The sequence below is a fragment of the Marmota marmota genome, unplaced genomic scaffold, assembly GCF_001458135.2.
Source record: "Marmota marmota marmota unplaced genomic scaffold, marMar, whole genome shotgun sequence".
Classification (NCBI taxonomy): domain Eukaryota; kingdom Metazoa; phylum Chordata; class Mammalia; order Rodentia; family Sciuridae; genus Marmota; species Marmota marmota.
The window spans coordinates 171,586-193,940 of NW_026006421.1; the positions used below are offsets into that span (position 1 = coordinate 171,586).

General features: G+C 42.3%; 1 pseudogene; it reads right to left on the minus strand.

The window, feature by feature from the left end:
* The window catches only part of LOC107161140, a 25,527-nt pseudogene extending 8,012 nt beyond the window's left edge, over window positions 1-17,515 (minus strand).
* Window positions 17,516-22,355: the final 4,840 nt, after the last annotated feature.

The window sequence follows — 22,355 nt, forward strand, 5'->3', positions numbered from 1 at the left end:
TGCAAGATACTATCACTTTTTACAATTTTCTTAAGAAACCATGCTATTTTTATTAGGACTGATTTGTCACCAGCAAGTACAGCCATAGGCAAAGCTTCACTGTTCACCCAGAGATGATTCATGGGCTCCATTAAAATACCATGTGAAAGCAAACTTTTACTTACCCCCAGTATTATAGTTTGCTCTTAATCACCCCCCACCACCTCTCCTGAGTGATCGCCTACACTTTCTACTTTCCACTGTTGTTGTTCAAGTCACTAGGTTTGTAGACAGAGGGGTACAGCTGTCCAAAGGCCTTGGCCTCCCTCTGGATGCAGCCAGATTCTGTGGCTTCACCCTGTTTCCAATTTTTTTTCTTTTCTATGGCGGGGCAGGGGGTCTCCCCAACTCCAAAGTCCATTCTTGGGGAATCAAGAGAGAAGAATTTCCATTGCACCCCCGAGTGGCACTGCTCAGTCTTGAATTTACTGACTGGGGTAAATAATGAGGCCGCTGTAGCCTAGGATAATGATCTCCATCATAGCAGGCTCATCAGAAAACAGACTGAAATTATATATTGAAGTACAGTGAAAATTTCCTCCTGCATGTTTTATGTAAACCAGTTTATTCAATGAACATTCAATAAATCTACAGTTCTTCAAATGCCCTGTTCATAGTAAAAAGAAAGAGGCATAAATATTTGGATTGGTGAGCAGCCAACTCTTCACCTAGAAAGCCATCAAGCTGTTGGAGCATCTTTTCAGGAGCTCAGATGTTTATGTCAAGATGGCATGTCAGCCAAGAGCTAAATATTGTTTTTGGATGAATCAGATATGTGCCCAATGGACTCACATCTTCAGATACAAGAATACCAGTGTTGTGCAAAAGGTCAGAACTGAGCTGGTGACAGATCTCAGACCTTGGGCAGGGCTAAGGACTACAAGTCTATGGGGCACATTTTACATTTGACAACTATAAAGCAACAAAGAAGAGAAATTACCCAAGCTCAGGCCCTCAACTGCTGATGGTCTTGGGTCTATGTCCTAGGATCTAAAGGAAAAGAAATCTGCCCCCCAAAGACTTGAAAGTCAGGTCCTTTCCAAGTACAGTATTTTATATTTACTGTTTGCAAGAGCATGTGAGAAACAGTGACATTAAGGAACAGTTTATTTGAAAATTGTATCAATCAGGGTCGTTGTAAGTGATAGGAAACTTAACTCAAGTTGGATTAGGCAGGCCAAGAATTTTATCGAGTCATAGATTTGAGCATGATGGGGGTATGGCTAGATATAGGAACACAAAAGAAGTCACCATGTAGTTCTGTTTGTCCATCTTTTAACTCTGCATCCATCTGGTTTGGTTACATTCTAGAGTAGATATTGTTCACCTATAGTAAGGTGGCCACCAGCTGCTCCAACTCAACACTGTAACTTCTCAGCCACAGAAGGAGACAGAGAATAGCTGTCTTCAGATAACAGCTAAGAAGTGGTTTTTATTAACTTTAATTAAGTAAAGTTTCCATATCTTAGCCCATTGCAATTGTCAGGGGATTTAAGACTTCTGATAGGCCAGAACCAAGTCACATGCCCATCTCTGAACCCAGCAAAATGGCAGGGACTGAGAAAAGGTGGGGGAGTTCTCATCAAAAGAATAAGATTTGTCACAAGGAGGATGAAAAGTGGATTTGGGGCAAGTAAATCTTGCCTGCAAAACATGTCACAGAAAATAATAGAAGGAGATGGACATGTGTGGTTTGAGCATGATCACAGTTAACAGTGAATCCAGGAATCCTAAACTTGGAGCTTCCTCTAGATCTAGAACAACAGTATATTTGTGAAAGCAACAGATCTCTTGTCAAAAAAAAAACAAGGTCTACAGGAAGATCATAATGAAAACAGGTAAAAGCAAGCTATTTGACTGAGGGAGGGAACTGGAAGAAGGGGAAAAGGCCAAAATCCTGTCTTCTTGCTTCTCCCAAATCTAGCATTTAGTTCCTCCTTGTAAATGTAAGAAAGACTTTCAAACAACTGCTGAGGGGAATGGAAGAAACCTAGGGGCTGAGGGAAACCTTCATTAGGACAGAATGAACTAACCCCAGTGAAGGCACTTCCCAAGTCAGTCCTCTTTGACCTTGTTGATTTTCAAGGAGAAAGCCTTAGTATTGTATTAGCATGATTTAATCAATTTTGTCGTTTTTACTAATACTCATTTGAAACTTAAGATGTGACTTCTGATTCAGAATGCCCTTTGGTGACCATGACAGGCTAGAACTATGAATATTTTGTTCTCATGGTTTTGTTTTTACTATTTTGTTCTATTAAGGGAAATAATTTTGATTTTTCTATGTAATAATGGTGATATTTGTTTGTGTGTTCCTTTTGAGTTAAAAATTTATAATGTGGTAAAATACACACATGCAATTTGCTATTGTGACCAGTTTTAGATGGAGAGTTTGAGGGTAGCCCAAGGACCATCAGCACCAATCATCTACAGAACTTTTTTTTAATCTTCCCATGCTACAACTGTGTCCCCATTAAATGGAAATTACTCATTGCCCCCTCCCCTGGTCCCTGGCAAGAACATATTTCTTTAAATACATGTATACAAGAAAAACATATACATATGTGCAAATAAAATTATTCAAAAAATAAAAGTACAGAAGGTGCACAGAGGAAAATGTAAAGTTATGAGAAAGGTTTGGAAAACACTGGAAGTGTTCCCCTCACCCAAAATGATAGACTCCTCCCCATCACACTCTTGCAAACTCAAACACTGTGTCACCTTGGGAAGAGTGGAGGAAAGTGTCCTGTGGTTCAAGGTGGCCTTTTTTCTAAGGACAGGGTTAACTGCTGTAAAGTCCCTTTCTTCCTCAATCTCAAACCTGGGTGTGAGAACTGGCACTGCCCAAAAGGATGCTGCTCATTATTCTTTCATAATGTGGCACCTCAATCTTCAAATCCAGCCAGGTCCCCTTTCTTATTGACAGTGCATATAAATGCTCACAGATCTAGGCCCATGGGTACTAGTGACACAGGATGGAATCATATGAACAGCCTGCTGACCTGTTTTGCACCCCATGTGCCCACCTTCTGCTCACACTAGGAACCACCCATGCCGCACCTCTTCCTGGTTTATTTTTTTTCCTCTGTGCCATGAAAGACACTGAAATATTGGAACACTTTTTCTCTCACTGAATTGAAAGACTAACTCCACAAGGGCTCTATCTCCCTCACAGATTTCCTTGGAGCCTACAGCAGTGCTGGGGAATGGCCATATCTTCATAAATAGTTACTAAACAGGAAAATAAATGGATGTGTGGGTTTTAGCAGCCAGTGACTATGAGGAGCATTAGGGGCCACATGGGCTAGCAGAGTTGGAGGAGCATCTGGGGGACCCCAGTGATTGGGTGTAGCCATGCCCATACCCAGCCCTCAGCTCAGGGGAGGTGGGGAAAAGCCTGCTGTGGTGTGTTCACAGACTGCATTTCCTGTTCCTCTTCTCTGTTCCAAGCTCTTTGGAGAACAAGTCAGGAATGGCCTGCAAGTAGGGTCTGTTTCAATAAAATGTGGTTGTCATTGGCAGACAGTTGCAGGTCCAGGCTTCAGGGACACCTGCTCCTCATTCACAAATCTTCCTGTATTCCAACTGGGTCTATGCTGATGGCAGAGGCTCAGAGAATCTGAGCCAGAAGGGGCATGAAGAGAATCTAGCCTCCTGCCTCCCAGTGAGCAAGTGGCAACATTCCCAGTGCCCTGGTGGAACTGATGAGATTTATGGCATATGGTAGTTGAACCCAGCAAGTGCTGGGCATGCTGATCAAGCCTCTGACCAGCGCTGGATTTTGTACTTGTTCAGGGGATGCTGCCATGGTCATTCTGTTCCATACGTATAGCCCCAGGTTCTCTGGAACTCCAGGGGAAACTGCCTCATTTGGAAGCAGAAAGCCAGGCCTGCTGTGACAGAGGCCCATCCTAAGAGGCTGGGGCCCTGGGGAGAAAGTGCCTCCATTTACTTTTAAAACAGGTGTGTTTATCTGCATTTCACACCTCAAGGCTCCAGGGAGAGAGTGAGGATGCTGCTCCCCAAATACCCTGATTTCATTTGAGAGGCTACTTATGCAGAATCTGTGGGGTAGACTCCAGAGATTCCACTGAAGACAAAGGCAGGAAAAGAAGGCCAGAGGTGTTTGGCAGAAGGCAGAAGGGGAGGTTCTGGGTGCAGATCCTCTTCCTAGGGCCACCCCACCACCTCCAACAGCATCAGGACCTGCAGGACCAAAGTCCTTCTGAGTCTGACTCAGAGTCTCCATGGGGTGCTCTTAAGACTTGGGGAGGCAGAGGCAGGATACACATCCATGGGCACTGCCTTCCACAAACCTTCTTCAGCCCTCAGCATTGCCTCCACAGTGCTCTGGTGACATCATCCTAGGAGACATAGGGTCCTGAGTTCACACCCCCGTTCTGCCACTGGCTAGCTGTGTGGTCTCTGGTGTGTTCAGGGCTGCTCTGAGGCTCAGTGTTCTCAGCTGTCAATTGGAAATAACTAACAGTCCTTGCCACAGGGGCCACAGGGTTACTGTGAGTATTGGAAATGTTACTATGCCCAAGTGCTTAGCAAGTGCCTGTTGAAATATTCAGTGAATCTGACAGTGGTGGCTGTCCCTATCAGACAACTCTGTGGATAATGAATGCCCTGTGGTTACTCACTCAGGTCTTCTCTCCTATCAGCCTTCACTGTCACAGCTCCAGCCTTTTTGAGAGAGGGAGGTGGGATGGAATCCTGCTTCTGTCCCAGTCAATCCCAGAGAGGAGTGTGCCTGCAGCAAGGGCTCCATGTTGATGACAGCATTTGACCAATGATCGGCCTCCCTTTTGGTGTGTGTGTGTGTGTGTGTGTGTGTGCGTGCGCACACGCGTGCTCATTTGTGAGTTGTATGGATCGTGTGTATGGGTGTGTGTGGTATTCATGTGTGCTTTCTCATGTGTGACTTTCAAAATTCTTTGTAGCTCAGCCCACTTTTAATTAGAATCCCACGTCCCTGCCCCTCCAAGCCCTGTTGGCCAGGCACAGGAGCTGCCTAGGACAGAGTGTCCAGGCAGCTGAAGTACCCAGATATCCTCAATTTCTCCTCACTGGGGTGGTGAACTCTGGTGCATTCTGCACCCAGGAAATAATGGCACCGAGAGGAACAGCTACTTGATGGGAAGATTCCAGCAGAGGCCATTCTGCTAGCTCTGGGCCACCCAGATGCTCCTGCCTGGTCCCACTGTGCTCCCCAAGTTTCAAGCCCCTTGTAATGATGTAGATTAGGGGATTTGTCCCTGGCCTCTAGCTTCACTTTTTAACCCTGCTTCCTCCTTGAGGGGCCATTTCCTGTTCCTCCTGCTAGGTTCCCTTGCACAGGGACCACACCTAGAGGCTCACACTGTATGGGAGAAAGACCTGTCCCATTAGGTGGGGAAACTCTGCCCTGTTGCCCACACTGAAAGATGACACTTCCATTGTTGCTAATGTGACCACCAAGCTCCCCACAGCCCAATATGGCAGGACATGGGATTGTCCCTGTCTCCTCTTTGCTCTGTTTTTGTTCTGGAGAATTTGTCCCCTGGTCTATTTTCTCTCTCTGACACTCCAGCTCTTGCCATCTTGGACCCTCCCACCATCTGAAAAACATGGTCCTGCAGATTCCTGTCCTACTCATCACTGAACCAACCTGGAAAAGGCTACTCCTTGTTTGTCCTGCATCCTTCTTCTCCCTGAGGTCTAAAGACACCTACCAGTGGCTAAGGCAGGAAACACCAGACCATGAAAAGGGCAAAAAGAGGTGGCACCTAGTTCCTGAGGATCTCCACCAGTCCTTTTCCTCCCCACTCTCTTACCCTGTCTTATATCTGTTACTCTCAATTCCCAGAGGTTAGAAATTGATTGGTCATGAGAACATCACCTGCTCCATCTGTTGGTCAATAAATAAAGCTCTTTCTTCTGCTCTCACTTTATCTCCCAACTCATTGGCTTTATCAAGGGACAAAAGAATGAGACCCTTTCTGGGTGATGCTATCTCTGAGTATTGTCAACCTGTTGGTGTGACACTCCATCTCTCCAGATGAGGCAGCAGCATCAATAATGGATGTCCATGTTGTAATCATTTAACCCCAGGAGATCATTCTAATAAGAACGGGTTACATTGGTGTGTGTGAGTGTGGCTCAATGTCCTGAAAAGACCTGAGAATCACATGCTTGTGCAGGTTTCTTAGATGCCATGGGAGCATTGTCCAGGACCATGGCCAAGAATCCACCTAGCCACTCGTTAACCTTGCAGGGTTTTAGTTGATACACAGCTCTGATGTTTGCAAATTATAGCTTTTACTCACCAATGCAAGGGACCTAGGAAAAGGAATGCCTGTCTCAGATGGTTGCTTTGGTTACAGCAAACCTCAGGCCTGTGACCTCTGAACTCCCTGGGATCAAGGTCTGGCCAGCCTTTTCTTTTCTCCATTGCTCCCAGATCAGAGAAGGAGTCTGATGTGTATTTCTGTGAGACTCATCTCAAGCCATAGTCCTGCTTACCTGTTTTCTCATTTGTAACAAAGAAATAAAAGCTCCCTAAAGATCAATCACTTATTCAGAGTCTCCAAGCAAACAGAGGATAGTGCCAGCAGTCCTGACACTGGGATTTTACTACACCCTAGATATTCCTGATGTCCTGATGGCCTTCCAAAGCCTTTGTCCCACATCAGGGAGTATTGAATTGGATGGACCTGCCCCAGACAGCATAGGGGGCTGCCCAAGACATAAGACCACATTCCTTCTCCTTCATTGCACCAATGACATACATTCAGCAACAGGCTTTTATTTTATGCAAGAAAGAGAGGCATTGGGAGAGACCACTTACCTTGCAGCCAAGCTTCCTTATGGTTGCTGTGACCTTGAAGGAGAATATCTGTCCCTCTCATTCATGGGGAAAGCCCAGCCACCACCCCAGAACCCCAGCATGGGCATTCAGCAAGGGCTCCAGGATACTGCTCTCATCACCTCACCTGGGGACTGTGATGTAGTTGGGGTTCTCACCACCTCCCCATGCCCCTGTCCCATCCTATACTCTCTCCAGGGCAGCCAGAAAGATCTTTCTAAAGTGAGACCACTTGGCAGGGACTGGACTACGGTAAGTGCAGCAGGGTCCAAAATAAGAGGGGGCCTCATTCCCAGGCCATGAAAGTTCAAGGCACATGTCTCACCTGCTGAGAACCCTTCAGTATTTCACTTATACCCCCTTCACCCCAGCCCTCACCCACTGCTCACAGCTTACAGAATAAAGGAAAACTCCCTGTAGGAGTGTAGCCTGGTCCCTGCCTACCTCTCCTGCCTTCTCTATCCAGCCCCACTACAAGCTTCTTTTTATTGCTCTACTCATTTGACAGAGTTTTCCCTCAGCGTTTGTATAAAGAGTGATTCTTTTCTACCAGTTTTAGCTGCAAATCCCACCAATTCAAAGGCCTGCCCTGAGCACTACCTAAGCAGGTGCCCATGCCACAGGCACTCACTGGGTTTAGTCTTCTGCTTTAGTCACTGCTATACCCTACTTATTACTTGGTACCCCTGCTGGAACTCAGCTTCACAAAGGTAGAGAGAGGGTTTGTGTTGGTCATAGAGTGGTCCCCAACACCTTGCATAGCACATAGCACATCATAGGTACAATTAAAAATTTAGCTAAGAAAAGGAGTAGTGATTCTATTAAAGTCCTTTGGGTTCTGCAGAGTGAGGGGCACAGTGCTGTACCTAGGTCACAGGCCTGGGTCATGGACCCTCTTCCCCAGCCAATTCCATGGATCCCAAGGAAGGTGCTCACCACTCTGGTTCTCTGTAACAGAAACTCCAGGGGTGGGACCAGCAGGAGCACAGTTGATGGGACTACTGGGCCCTGGAGTGTTTTGCTTACTTCTCCCACCCAGTCTCTTCTCCCCTTTCTTATTGTGTTCTGTGCATCCCCTACAGATATGTCCCCAGGCTCTTTAGCCCTGTGCATGCTGGTGGTGTTGGGCAACAGGAGAGAGATGGGCCAATAGGTGCCCACTATGCCTGCTGATCCTGATGGGGCCACAGCTCCTCTTTTGAGACCTTGGCTCCTGGGACTGCCACTCCCACTCCCTCGCTGTAGCCCAGAAACCCTCCCACTTCTGGCACCTCACTCTAACATTTCTAGGGGATCCCCTCCACTCCAAGAGCCTGGGATGCTGCCCCAGGGTACTGAGAAAGTCACCTAACTCCTCTGTTCCTCACAATCCTCCTGTATATGACAGAGAGAGTAATGTCACTAGCCTCCTTGGGTCATTGCAATAAATAAATGACTTGATGCATAGGAAGTGCATTGGACAGTACTTGATAAGGACTGGATAATTGGCTACTCTTACCATTATCTTATTAAATATGTTCTCACTGCCATTTTCCACATTAGGTACTGCACTCTGGTACATAACAGGCAGCAGTGAGGGAGAGACTGTCATTTCTCTAATTTTCCTCCTGAAAGAACTGCTGTAGAGTGGTGTAGCACTTTCCTACACACAGGGGAAACATGGAAGGGTCATGACCTGGGGAAGTCTGATTGCTTTGCTTGTTATCTGGATGAGAAATCCAAGGTTCCCATCTCCAAAGAGTGTAGTCATATGTGTGTATGTGTGTGGGGGGGTTCCTACACATTGTCGGATGCTTAGCAGCATTCCTGCTTTCTCCTTCTAGGTTCCAGGACCCTGCCCCCTGCCCAATACCCTGAAAGATCTGATTCAAAGTGTCAATAGCAATAAGGTTGAGAGACCCTGATATAGGGATTATGCAGATCCAAGAAAACCCACAATATTGGAGGTGAGAGTTCTGAACTCACTTGAACTAGTAGGAGAAGGGATAAGTAGATGAGGTTAACTAGAACAGCAACTAATAAAAAACACTCAGAGAAGCACTGGAAAATGCCATAGATGTGTCAAAGCAGAACTCTAGAGAAGGTTCAAGGAACTCACAGGAAGACCAAAAACCAACTGAACAAATATCTGAAAGGTAATAATTAAAAGTAGAAGAAACAGACCCCTCTCAAAAAATAAAATAAAATAAAATGAAAATCTTTAATGCTGGTAAATCAATTACATTATACATTATTGGTCTAAATTCACTAATCAAAACACAGATATTGGCAGAGCAAGGTGAATTATATGTTGTCTATCTGGAACTTTCTTCAAATGTAACTGTGGAGGCAGAAAAAACATAATGTTTTTAAAATTTCAGAAATGAAAGAATTTTGAGATGGGTTAAAAATGTGTGCACATATAATAAACTATTTCTTACTGCTCAGTTTCTTAAGTAATATGGGACAGCTGAAGTGCAAATTGTATTTGATGCTCAATGTGTGAAAAGCAAGTTTAAGATAACTCTATTTTAGGAGTGTTCAGATTCGTGGCCTCACTCAAGTTCTCAGTGCTTCATAGAAGTTTGCCACAACAGCCCTTAAATGCACACTGCTGTACCCAGGCAGCACTGGGAAGAATACACAAGCAACTGCTCCAGAAAGTCAAAATGGATTTGCAAGACACCAGAGGAAAAAACAGAAAATAAATAATAAAACATCTGCCGTTAGCCCTAACATAGCAATGCTTAAAATGTCAATGATCTAAATATACCATTTGAAAGAGAGAGACAATGATAGAGTCAATTAAAATAATACAAGAGTATTACATGTTGTATGCGAGAAGCTCACTTCAAGCACAGTGACGTAGGAGATGGCAGTAAAGGAGGAGTAAAGTTGTGTTGGGTCACGCTAATTTAGTAATGCAGCAGTGGCCAACATAGTTTCAGATAAGTAGACTTTACAGCAAAGAAAATGTCTGGCATCAGCAAGGGACCCTAAGTATGGAGAAAAGGAAGGCTCCACCAGGAAGATGAGCTTTCTTAAATAGGTATCCACCAAACTACTGAGCTTCAAACAAGAGGGGCAAAAGATGACATACCTGAACAGAGAAATAGATCAACTCACTATTAGAACTGAAGACTCCAACTCAACTTGAAGATATTGGCATTGGACACTTTGTATCAGTATTTGACATGCCTAGTAAACAGATCTATCAGGCAGGAGTCAGAAGGGACAGTAAAACTTAATAGCTCCATAATCAGCTGGATCTGATTCACACTCACAGACTGTTTTGTCCAATAATCACAGAACATGCATTTTCACCAGGTTTACATGGAACACTCACCAAGAGAGACCATGTCCCCATTCACAAAGGAAACCTCAAAGATTCAGGAGAATCGAGGTTGCAATGAGAAATGAATGTTCTCTTCCCATAATGAAATGAATCCGGAGTAAACAACAAGACCCCAGGAAAATCTTTAAATGTGAATATTAAATAGAACCATCCTGCATAACCCATGAGCCAATTAGGAAGTTACCAAGGACATATTGAAAATTCGCACGATCAAATGAAAATGAACATATAACATCAGGACAGATAAAGAGAGAATAAATGTGTCACTATTACCAGTAGCAAACCAGAGGTATCCCTGCACATTCCACCACTACAGAAAGGAACACAGCAAAATCTACACTCAAAGAGCTGAACTTGGAAGAAGCAGGTGCCTTTTTGAAAGTCTCAAACTACAATGGTAAAAATGTGATATAATAAATGGTATCCAAAACTTACGAACTGTTTTAGGGCATTATGTAAAAATGTGGATGTGTAACCGATGTGATTCTGCAATCTGTATTTGGGGTAAAATTGGGAGTTCATAACCAACTGTTTATTTCTCTAATATTCTATCTAAAATATCCAAACTTCAACTAACCATGGGTAATTGAAAATGCAAAAAGAGAAGTCACAAATAAGGGAGATGATGGTATAGTGTGGCCCGAGTTTGAATGCAACCCTATCACACTCCTTGGATTATTACTACAAAGAAATGCCTCCTCTTTCTGGGCCTCAGGTGCTTTATTTGTGGATAGAGGAAATAGTATCTAACTTAACGTGTTGAGATATTTCAAAGCTCTTGTGTCTGCTGAGAATCCTTATAAGTATACATTTTTAATGCTAATATTTTAATTAAATAAAATTAAATATCTGACCTCTAAGCTTTAATTTGTCCAACTAAGGCTGGCATTATGGAGAGGGCTCACAGAAGACTAGACATAAGGCCTATCTTTTCTCTGCTTGCTGCCTTCGAGCTCCAGCAAAGCACTGTGCACCTTCACCATGACATTTCCAGCAAGAAGGATTTTAATTCTTTTGATAGTTTTCCATGAGCTCTTCCCTCTAAGGTTAACATGGAGTTTAATTATACTTTATTCTCAGAGAGGAGTGGAGCAGCTGTATGCCAGGATTTGAAAATAATAATAAAATTACCTAGAATCTCCCAAGGACTGGTTTTATAGCAAGTTCTTGTCTCCTCAGCTGACAGGTTTAGGATCCAATTGACTCTATTATCTAGAGTCTTTCAGTAAGTGAAAGAGTATGTAGGATCTTACCTGTTTGCTGCAGCCTAGTTTGACCATAAAAGGATCAGTACTATATTCTCAGAGAAGCAGCATTTTCAGGAGCTTTGTGTTAGAGCTCAGTGTGAAAAATTTGCATTGTTTTGAAACTGCACATTAAACTGCAACACCTAAAATAGCTGTTTCTGAAAAGTTAGAGGTGCCCTGAACTTTGCGGAAATGGTTTCTTACCCATGTGTAAAAAAGGAACAGTTTTATTTGATTCTTCATTTTCTGCATGGCATTAACCTAGGAAGAGTTTTCTAGAACAGATTCTTGGAGTACATGTTTTTCAGATCTGATTTCTACTTTGACAGTGGAAGCAAATAACATTTCTTTTTAAATGTTGGCTCTTCTCATGGATAGAGAGAGCAATGTCCAGGAGAGTGTTTGGCAAAATCTTCTTATTTCATTTAACTTTTACATGAAGTTTCTGCTTATGGATCAGCAATTTGCTAACAATATAAATTGTATAAAAAGATGCTGTTAAAGCAAGACCAGTTTTCAACCTGGTGTATGCATCAGACATCTCTTGGATGCCACCTCAGTGCATTTGGGAGTTTCCTGTTCCTTACTCCAGTTGCTGTTGGTGGCTCTCACAGCTTCCTGTGAGTGAAAATTTGCCAGCACCTTGCGTGGTGCCCATGCCTCCCACCTCTTCTAGAGCTTCCAGAATGTTTCCTGGAGCTTCTCGGGGCCCTATGAAGCCTGTTCATTGTCCATCCCAGAAGTATGGAGGAGTAACTTTTAGAAGTGGACTTTTGACTAATACAGCATATGCTCCTGAATAACTGCTTTTCTCTCTTCCTCCAAATATCCTGAAACATCTTTCATACAATACCTCAAACAGCCAGGAAGAAGTCAGAAACCATTCTCTGGGAGCTATAGTCAACTTCCTAACTCATCCTTGTATTGGTTTTCCATCCTTCTATGCTTCATCCTTCTTGTCTCTCACTCCTACTTGCTGGCTCAGACACCCTGATAAATATTTTCATTCAAGCTTTTGTCTCAGGATCTGCTGATTCGGGTGGGGTGAGAAGGTCAGGCTAAGTTCAAGTTATTTTTGACTATTTTGTTTTTTAAATAAAAGAAGTTATAATGTCTACACTATCTTCAAATCCCCTCACTTCAATTTTCCAAATGCAAAAGAGTTCACTCTTGTCTTTGCTGTGTGAGTCTCCAATTACATGTATAAAACAGTTTATGGAGTCAACTTCCTGTCACCATGACAAAACACCTGAGATAATTCACTTATAGGAAGATAAGGTGTATGTTGATTCATGGTTTTAGAAGTCTCAATGCATGATCTGATGGACACGTTGCTTTTAGGCATTTGGCCAGGCAGCACACACATGGCAGGAGATGCAGCAAAGAAAAACACTATTCACTTCACGGGAAGAAAACAAGAGAAAGAGAAAAAGTCTGGGGTCCCACAATATCCTTCAAGGGCATGTCCCCTGTGCCTCTTAAAGTTCTACCACCTCTCAAAAGCACCACACTAGGAATCAAAGCCTTAACACATTCAATCATTCAATATCCAGGCTGCATCATGTGGTTAAATGTCCCTTTGCTTTGGATCTGGTGGATCCTAAAGTGGCCATTTATGATGTCCACTTCAATCCCAGTGGGACCCTAATGGAGTTTGCAGTTTGGGTCAGGTCAGAAACTTTGGCCCTGGACTTTTGGTCTACTAACTTTAATCTTGCCCTATTTTATTTTTCCAAGTCAGATTTTTAACTTCTTCAAAAGTTTTTGTTTGTTCATTTTATCCTTCTCTGTTTATAGATTTTAAGTGTACAAATAAACAAAGATTGGTGTAAGGCCTTTAAACAGTTTAATAACACAGGTCTGGGTGTGTGGCTCAGCATTAGACCACTTGCCTAGTACATGTGAGGCTCTGGGTTTGATCCTCAGCACCACATAAAAATAAATAAATAAAATAAAAGTGTTGTGTGCAAATGCAACTAAAAATTAAATATTAAAAAAGTTTTAAAAAACTTAATAATACATAAGTAGATAGGTCTTATTTTTTTAATCATATAGCCCAAATGTCCCAAAGTCACATTTTAGGCTTTTACCATGTAACAAAGCTTTAAAAGTTATTAGAAAATTATAATTTTTAAGCAGTATAAAATCTTTTTATTTTCATTTAAAGATTGTTTATTGAATTTATTTAAGAGCTAGAAATTCCCTGACTTTGTATTTGCTTGTGAATTTTCTTGATATTAAAGAGGTAGGCAAGAGATGGTGAAGATAAAAATTAAAACAAAAAATATAGCCTGCCTGTATCTACAGTTTGCAGACTGATAACTTTGTATTTCTCTCTCTCTCTCTCTCTCTCTCTCTCTCTGTCTGTCTGTCTCTCTTCATCTAAAATATAAAAATTATTTTTTATTGTGTGCAGGTACAAATAAGTAACAACAAATCCCTTCATTATGTACAATGATAACATCCAATAAAAATGCGAAAGGAAAAGAAAAGATGGTTGGTTTTAATTGGTGTCTACAATGAGCCACATTGTCAGGGTTTGGCATTTGTGGGGAACACATGGATTTTTAAAGGATAATTAGGTCTGCGCTTTTAAAAATAGTGACATTTTAAATATAATAATAGAGCTAAGTCCAAAATAATAGCTAGAAAATTCCAACTTGAGTTAAACTGGTAATTAATATGGTTGCAAAACTGGCACAGACCCATGGGGTTGATAATGGAAGATACCTGAGAGCAGGTGAAAGGAAGAGCATCATGAGCCAAAATAAACTTTTTCTCTCTACAATTATCTCAAGTATTTTTTAGAGTAACAGGAAGCTGACTAACACACCCCCACAAACTGTTTCATACACATAACTGGATGGAGACACACACACACTGAAGAGAAGGGTAAACACTATTGCATTTGAAGAACTAATTGAAATGAGAAATTTTGAATATAGCTTAGCCACTATAGATCCCTTTGTTTGAAAACAAATAATTAAAATGACTTATACTTAGCCTGACCATCTCACCTTACTCCAGACAGCATATCCTATCTACAAGCAACCAGACTGGGAAATAGCATAAAGTGTACCTGGTACTATGGCCACTGGTCCTTCCCAGTGAGCTCATCTCTGGACTTGAGGAAAGTGGCACCTCACACACTCTGAGAGGATGGTAGGGGCCAATTTCATGGTTAGGATCTCCTTAAGGGTTTATTTTGGGAATACTTGGAACTGAGAAGTGCTCTCTGTGTGCCCTACCCCCAAGTGGTGTAATAGCCAGAGGACATCAATAAGGGTATGGCCAGGAGCTCAATCATGCCACCATCTGGTTAAGCCTAGAAATAATATCAAGGATGTAGGATTTTTAAGGAAGAGAGATCTATTCTAAGCAGGTAGAATCAAGAGCCAATTATGTTGGATCATCCCAATCTCTCAGTCTGAGAGAATCTATTCTTCTAACTGCTGGAAAGGCTGCTGAAAGACTGGCTTCATTTCTCAGTCCCAGCTGGGAAATTTTCTTAATCCAGGCAGTGGTCAAGGACATGCCAGGACATCACATCCAAAGTAAAAGATAAATTTTGGACCTTGCTCTTCTCATCAGAAAGACAAAAACAAAATTTGATTGGTGCATTTGGGTTCTGAAAGCAGCGTATTCTACACTTGGGAATACTGCTTCAACCTGGATATCATTCAAAGTCTAATGACTTAAAAGTGGACAAGAAAAAGAATGGATCCTCATTGGGTCAAGGCTACAGTAGAGATGCCTATTGGACCACATGGCCCTGCAGATCTTTTGGTGTTGGATTTATTTTTGTTGGGAAAAGATGCCATGTTGAATTTTTGGCAAGCCCCAATGGGAAAATCTCAATGTAAACACCCGAACTTCCAGACCAAGGATACACTATTTCAGCCGAGAATTGTACATCTTTAAGCAACAGCATTGGAATGCTATGGAAACCTTAGATAGAGTACCTAACCACAGGACACTGTGTGACCTTGTGACCAAAATAACCCATCATGAGCTTGGTTCTATCAGAGCCACTGTGTCACATTATTGAATGGGCCATGGAACAACCCATTGTTAAACTGTGCCAGAATATCTGGAATTATGCCCAAACAAGGCCAGGGGTCACAAAAAATCTGCATAAAATCTCCAAGTCATTCACTATTACTACACCAGTATCACCCTCAATACACACTGACAGCCACATGGAAGATCTTTGATGATTAGCTGATTAAAAAGTGAGATCAAGCTTGCTTCATGAATGGACCAGCAGGCTGTAGCAGAAAACTGAAAATGCATGGTGACTGCATCACAGTCTCATTCAAAGCTATCTAGGTTTTGCTTTTGTTTTATTTGAAGTTCAATTGGGTGGGCACCAAAAAATGCACAAACTTAACAGGTTAAAATATCCAAATAAAATTTACTATAACTTTTGTAGAATTTTATTTTTGCTACAAGACATGTTGCATAGGAAAGTATTTAAAGTCCCTGAGGAGAAATGTTCATGGGTTAAGGTGCCACACTGGTTTTTCTTCTTTAGGGAAAAGGTGAGAAGTAATCTGTAGACAAATGAAGGTGAGGTGTGGAAAGGCAGAATGTAAGGTCATTCTTTGTGTTTTGATTCCTGCAGCATAAAATATGTAATGTTTGTATTTTGGTCTGTTGGTTGTTAATACATCTATAAGTGGCTGTATAACAATATTCCACCTGAACAGGGAATGACATATTGATTAACTAAGTAATTAAGATCTTTCAGAAAACCATGAGGTTTGGCATCCTGAAGGCAGATGCCCTTCAGAAGACAAAGTGTGTGTCTAGCCCCTTACTGGAGCCCTCACTCTGCCATCCATCAGTTTCAGTCGTGCCTCTTGCTCCTTCTAGGAGGCTGCATCTACTGGGTAATGGCAGGAATCATTCCAGCATGACCCAAGCTCCATGACAACCAAGCTCCTGACTGCATGTGGGAAAATGTTCAGCCTGCACAGATGGTCTCTACCTTATGCCCAAACTGTTTACCTACACAATTATTTTCAGAGGAGACATGGGTACACTGGAGGGAACAAGCATTCAACTTAGACAAAATGACTTGTAGAGTTTAGCAGCTGTTACCTCTGTATTCCTATGCATGGCATTACTTGGAAGGACACCCAGGTCTCTACAAAGGGTGCAGAAAGTTGGGGGCCTCTGAGCTCTGATTAGGTGGTAAGGCTTTCTCTCTACCCAGGAGCTACAGAGCACCTCTGCCCCCAAAGGGGATACTACTCAATGAAAAAGAGCTGCAGGACCTTCTTACCCTCAAGTGACACTGTTCTTTTAAATGATGAATTGCACACAGCCATAGAAACATCACCTTTCAGCTACTCTAATCTACTAGTAGACACATCTCAATGTCACCTACCCACTACTGGGGGACTTAACTGCCTACTGAAGGTCACAGAAGACTCACATGCTTTGTGGATGATAACTTACTATAGCAAAAGGCAAAGGCAGAGGGCAACAGAAATGAGGGTAGAGTTGCCACAGGCAGGAGAGACAGCCACAGGGCTGTCCACTCACTGAAGACCCATCATTCCACCCCATTCCCTTGACTGTCTTGGAACAGGAAGTGAGAATGTGCCATGCCTGACAGAGTCTTCCTTACTGGCTGTAAAATGTAGGCTGGGAAGCAGAAGCAACCACGGCCTTTAATACCAATATACATCTGTAACATAATTTAAAAAGTGTTTCAATGACATAAAACCTCAACAGGATCTGCCCCTACTAAGATTTTTTTAAAATATCTTTTTAGTCCATTAAAAATTAAATACATACCAACTTTCTCATGTCCCCTCCCTGGTCTTTTTTTTAAGTGATTTTAAGTTTAATTTACACTTAAATAGAAAGGTATTTGATTGGAAAGAATCTGCAGTATCTCCTCGGCTGACCCTGGATGCAGAGAAGGACAGAGCCTCACACATCCAGGTTCTTGGTTTGGGGCTGGTTGGTGACCCCCTCCATGGGAGTGGCCTTCCTTACGCCCAGGGTGACAGCACCGGACTCCATGCTTGCCATGGCTGCTTGCAGGCTTGTGCTCAGAGCACCCTTTCAGATTACCAGGTCATCAATTGGGAAGGGCTGAAGGTGGCTGCTCACAGGGTGTCCAGAGAGTTCACCAGGATTAGAATCCCCATGAGGTGATTCCAGTGCTTGGTGATGGGGCTTTTTATCTTGTCCATGCCAATGTGCAGTTTGTACATGATGTCCTGGTAGCTGTCCCCGATCTGGTGGCTCTAGGTGAACAAGAAATTCACATGGCCTCACTCTCTAGCACCCCATTCCTGTCACAGTGGGGAGACTCAAAAGTGTCCATTTGTTGCTTGGAGACCTTGGCAAGCTTCTCAGCCAGCTCCTGCTAGCACTGGACAACCTCCACAGGTGTGGTCAGGAGCACAATGTCCTGGATGAGCCTGACTACCAGGCCCTGGTAATCCATTTTCAGTAAGGCCATCATGAGCTTCTTCTGGAAGGTCTTCCCCATCCCTTGTTCTGGGGGTGGTTACAGGCCTCCATCAGCTTCTCCAGGACACAGGTCACATACTCAGGCTATCTGTCCAGCCCTACTTAGCAGAAGATGAGCAGCAAGCTCCAGTAGCCCAGGGTGTCGGGGAAGGAGCACCAGCTATTGATGTTGTTAGCAGGGTCAGCACTGAGGCATAAATGTAGGTGAGATATTTGCACAGTGTGATAATCTGCTCCACTGCACTGAGGTGCTAAATTTGGGGACTGAGAGCAGGCTAGGCCTGGGTCTCCTGACCACCAGCACATTCTTCACGTGTACCAGGCCCACCTTGCCCTGGTAGTAGCATATGTTTAACACTAATTAGTCTACAATTGCCCCTTCAGTGAGGTGCACTCCTTGCTAGCAGAGCCACCATGTCCCCCTCTTGTATTCCAGCACGTAGTGGTGGTTCTTGTCTGGCACACCAACGTCTTGAGCAACTTGTCTATCTTGAGGCTGAAACGTTGGGTACTTGGTGACGGTGACATACAGAAACAGGATGATCTTTGTGACCTTGTTCTTGAGAAGTCTCCTCTGCCTGGTGGCCTTTGTGACATTCTAGGAGAGCAGCTTTGACATCTGGATGCAGATGGGAAGAGCAAAAATATAGCATAAATTCAATACACAATTTAAAATCTGAATTCAGCAGAATGTAATCCCAGGCTGTTTAATTAAAATAAGTGCTTATATCTTTTAGTATAATCAATTTTGTTTAGTGTTTCATTAGCCATTACACTATATTTTGTGATTATATCAAACATTAAAGGCTAAGAGATGAATCCAGCTTTTTTACTTCAGGTGGCTTCTCTTGCAAACTATCATCACAATTAGAGAAAGAGAGGTGGGGTTTGGGCAGAATTGATGCTTGTATTGTTCCAGGTCTCCTGATTCTCCTGGGAAGGCAGAGAATGAAAGGAGAGGCCAAAGCCATGAGCAGGTGTCTTCCATGAAATCTTGCAACCCCATTGCCCATTAAACCCTGTGCATGGGAGATAAAAAACCTGGCGTCCAAAGGGAGGAGGAGACTTACCACGTTGCCCTGAATCACTGCACACTGTGGTTCTCAACCCTGGATAGACATCAGAATTACTGGTAGAATTTTAAAAATATAAACAACTAGTCCCATCCTGGGCTGGTGATGGTGATAAAGCCTAAATAACTCATGCGTGTGTGTGTGTGTGGGGGGGGGTATAAAATCTATGTGCTTTTTTTTTTTTTAACAAAACCATAACTTTTTTTTTTTCGGGTTGCAGTGGCACCCACCTGTAATCCCAGTGGCTGGGGGGCTGAAACAGGAGGATTTGAGTTCAGAACCAACCTCATCAATGGTGAGGAGCTAAACAACTCAATGAGACTCTGTCTGTAGATAGAACCCAGGCACAAACTGCAGAAAAGGCCATCTGCATTTGTACCCAGGGGTGGTGGGAGGGGCAAAGGGGTGGAGTGCACCAAGGATGTGAGGGCCTAGGAGGCTGCACCTCTCCTGCTGTGGCGCTGGGAGCGGAGCCTTGGGGGCACGCGCCTGCACCAGGCTGTGTGACTTCTGCCATGATGCACAGTCACCTTCAGATACATTTTAAAAATAACATCAAATGTGTTTTTTAACTCAATCTTTTATAAATTTCAAAATTAAGAGAAGATCTGTTTTTGTATTAGATTCTTCACATTCAGACAGAAGCAAAGGTTGTATGTGAAATGCCATTAGGGAGTTCACATGAAAACTCTTTAGTGTGTCATTTGGCAGTCCTGTTTTCCTGTCTTGCAAACCTCTGGTCAATCCAAGGATGAAGGTCACTGAGACTAGCCTGGGTGTCATTACAGATAGGTCAGGAAATTATAAGCCAAAACTGTGGCAAGTGTCTTCTGAGAACATGAATAAACAGCGTGGAATGGTTTTATAATTACCCAGTTCCCTTGTAATCATCTAGTTTATTATTTTCCTCTTCCTAATATCTATTTGTTCCTCAACTGATGCTTTGGCACAGAACTCAAAAGACATTTTCTTAATGATAGCTCTTATTTCTGGTGCTAATTTTATGCTCATCACAGATGCCCAGTTTAAATTGTGTAAGGCAGGCACTTCACTGCCTGTTTTATAAGCTCAGAGACCGTGTCAGAAGTTGCCTAAGATGTTCAGTGGATTCAATTAGCACTGAACATGGCAAGGCTTTCTGTCCTCAGAGCCTACCAACAATACTCCAGTGTGACTTCATAGTTTAAAAGTGATGAGCAAGACAAAAGGGTTCATAGCTTTATCTGTAGCAACAGAGTTCATAGCTTTATCTGTAATGCATCTACATGTATTGTCTGATATTTGACCCTCAGTTGGCCTGTATTAAGGGAAATGTTATTACTGGTTGGCAGATAAGGAAACAAGGGTCAGAGTCCTGCTAGCCTTCATTGGATCAGCTCATTAGTGGTGGAGCTACCATAGTGACTTCTGTCTCTCAGGTCTCCACCTGAGTCTTTCCTCACATCCTGGTTTTTCCTTTATAGTTATAAGTCCATATACTATATTTGGATTAAGAGAACTTGTCTGTCCAGCTTCAAGCTGTCTGAGTATATAGATGTGACATAATGTATTTTTTGTGTGTGAGTTGGGGGCTAGGTACTGGATACCAGGAGCACTTCTGAGCTATATCCCTGGCCCTTTTTAAATTTTGAAATAGGGTCTTGCTAAGTTGCCCAGGTTGAGTTTGAGTTTGTGATAATCCTGCCTTAGCCTCTTACAAGAGGCTAAGTCTGGGATAATAGCTGTTGGAAGTGCTATTAACAGAATTGCTAGAATATTTGAAAAGATGGTAACTGGTAACATGTTTGCAGCAGGCAGGGCTAGTGGAATGTTGAGTTTTTGAAAAATTGAAGCTAATGCTTTTGGGTCATCAAGAGATGAGATGGGACTAATTCAAGTTCTTGCTGTTTCTGTTAATCATAAAGTAATTTTAAATGTTTGAGAATTCTCTTCATTTTAACCCCTCACAAATATTTGATTCTAACATTTTGTTTGGCTTTTGCCACAGACTCTAGATTAAATATAACCATGATGGTAAAACTTCCTTCTTTTTCAGTATGGTTCAGCTCATTAGGGATATTTATGGTGATACAATCCTTAAACAGTAATTTTGAGAGTTCTACTTGTACCTGTAGCTTGAACAAATAACATTTATTGCATTTGATTCTCCTCAGAAGGTTGTTTTCCTGTTTCTACATTGTGTCTCTTGTACATCTGCTCAGATGGATTTAGCACAATGACTTTGTGACTTTATATATATAAATTCTTCTCTTTTAAGGTCTAGAGCCCTTCAAGGTGGTACCATATCCCAACTTTGTCATCATTGGAAAGTGCTGAAATCTGGCAGTATCCAGGAAATTTGCTATGAAGTGAAAACTATGAAGTGAGCATCCTCATGAGACCCTGAAGGCATCTTTCTAGTGTGTCAGTGAAGATGGTTCTGCCCTTGATAGTGCTGTTAACAGAACTGCTAGGAAGTATGAGAAGATGGTAATATATGTTCACAGCAGGCAAGGGCTAGTGGGAGGAAGAGGCATTGAACAATCATGTGACTGTTAACAGTTTGTAAAAAAGTATGCATTTGGGCATGGGAGAAATGAGATGGGAACAGTTAAGGTTTTAGATCTTTCTGTTAATCATTAAGTAAGTTCAGATGTTTGAGAATCTTCTTTGTTTTTTTCCTCTCACAAATTCTTCTAGGAAAAAGGAAAGCCAAGAAAGTTCCTATTCAATTTCTTCTGACTACATAAAATGCTGATAGATGAGGATATGATTGATCATGTTAGCTGTGATTAAAAGAGATAAGGATTAGATATAGGCCCTTGCCTTAGAAAGTTTATGTGATAGTTTTAGCCATGTTAAGCTCAGACATATTTTGGATAAGCAAAATTTAATCTTCATGGAGACTGCCTAAGGCATAGGGATGTATTTTCTTTTTCTTTTGCAAATATGAAGTTAAAAATCAAGGAATTTATTTTGACATTCATGTTGGTTAATTTTATTATTTAACTTTTCTCAGTTCAAGCTTTTGCAAACTTTAAGAAATAGACCTTTGAGAAACCAATAACATAGCAGATTTAGTTTTCATCACATGAAAATGGCCCATTAGTCTTTCTTTATGGACCTGCTAATTACTACTTCATGGCATTCTCCAGAGTTGTATCTTCTTCCATAGTTAAAGGCCTCCTTCCCTGATCCCTGACTGTTTACCTTCCCTTCATTCTTGTCACTGCTTACTGATGTCATATGCTTCTGTCATCGTTATCTTCCCCAGATCAAAAGTTCTCTATTACAACTTTCCACATGTATTAAAGTTTAAAACTCTTGAGGCCATCCTCCAA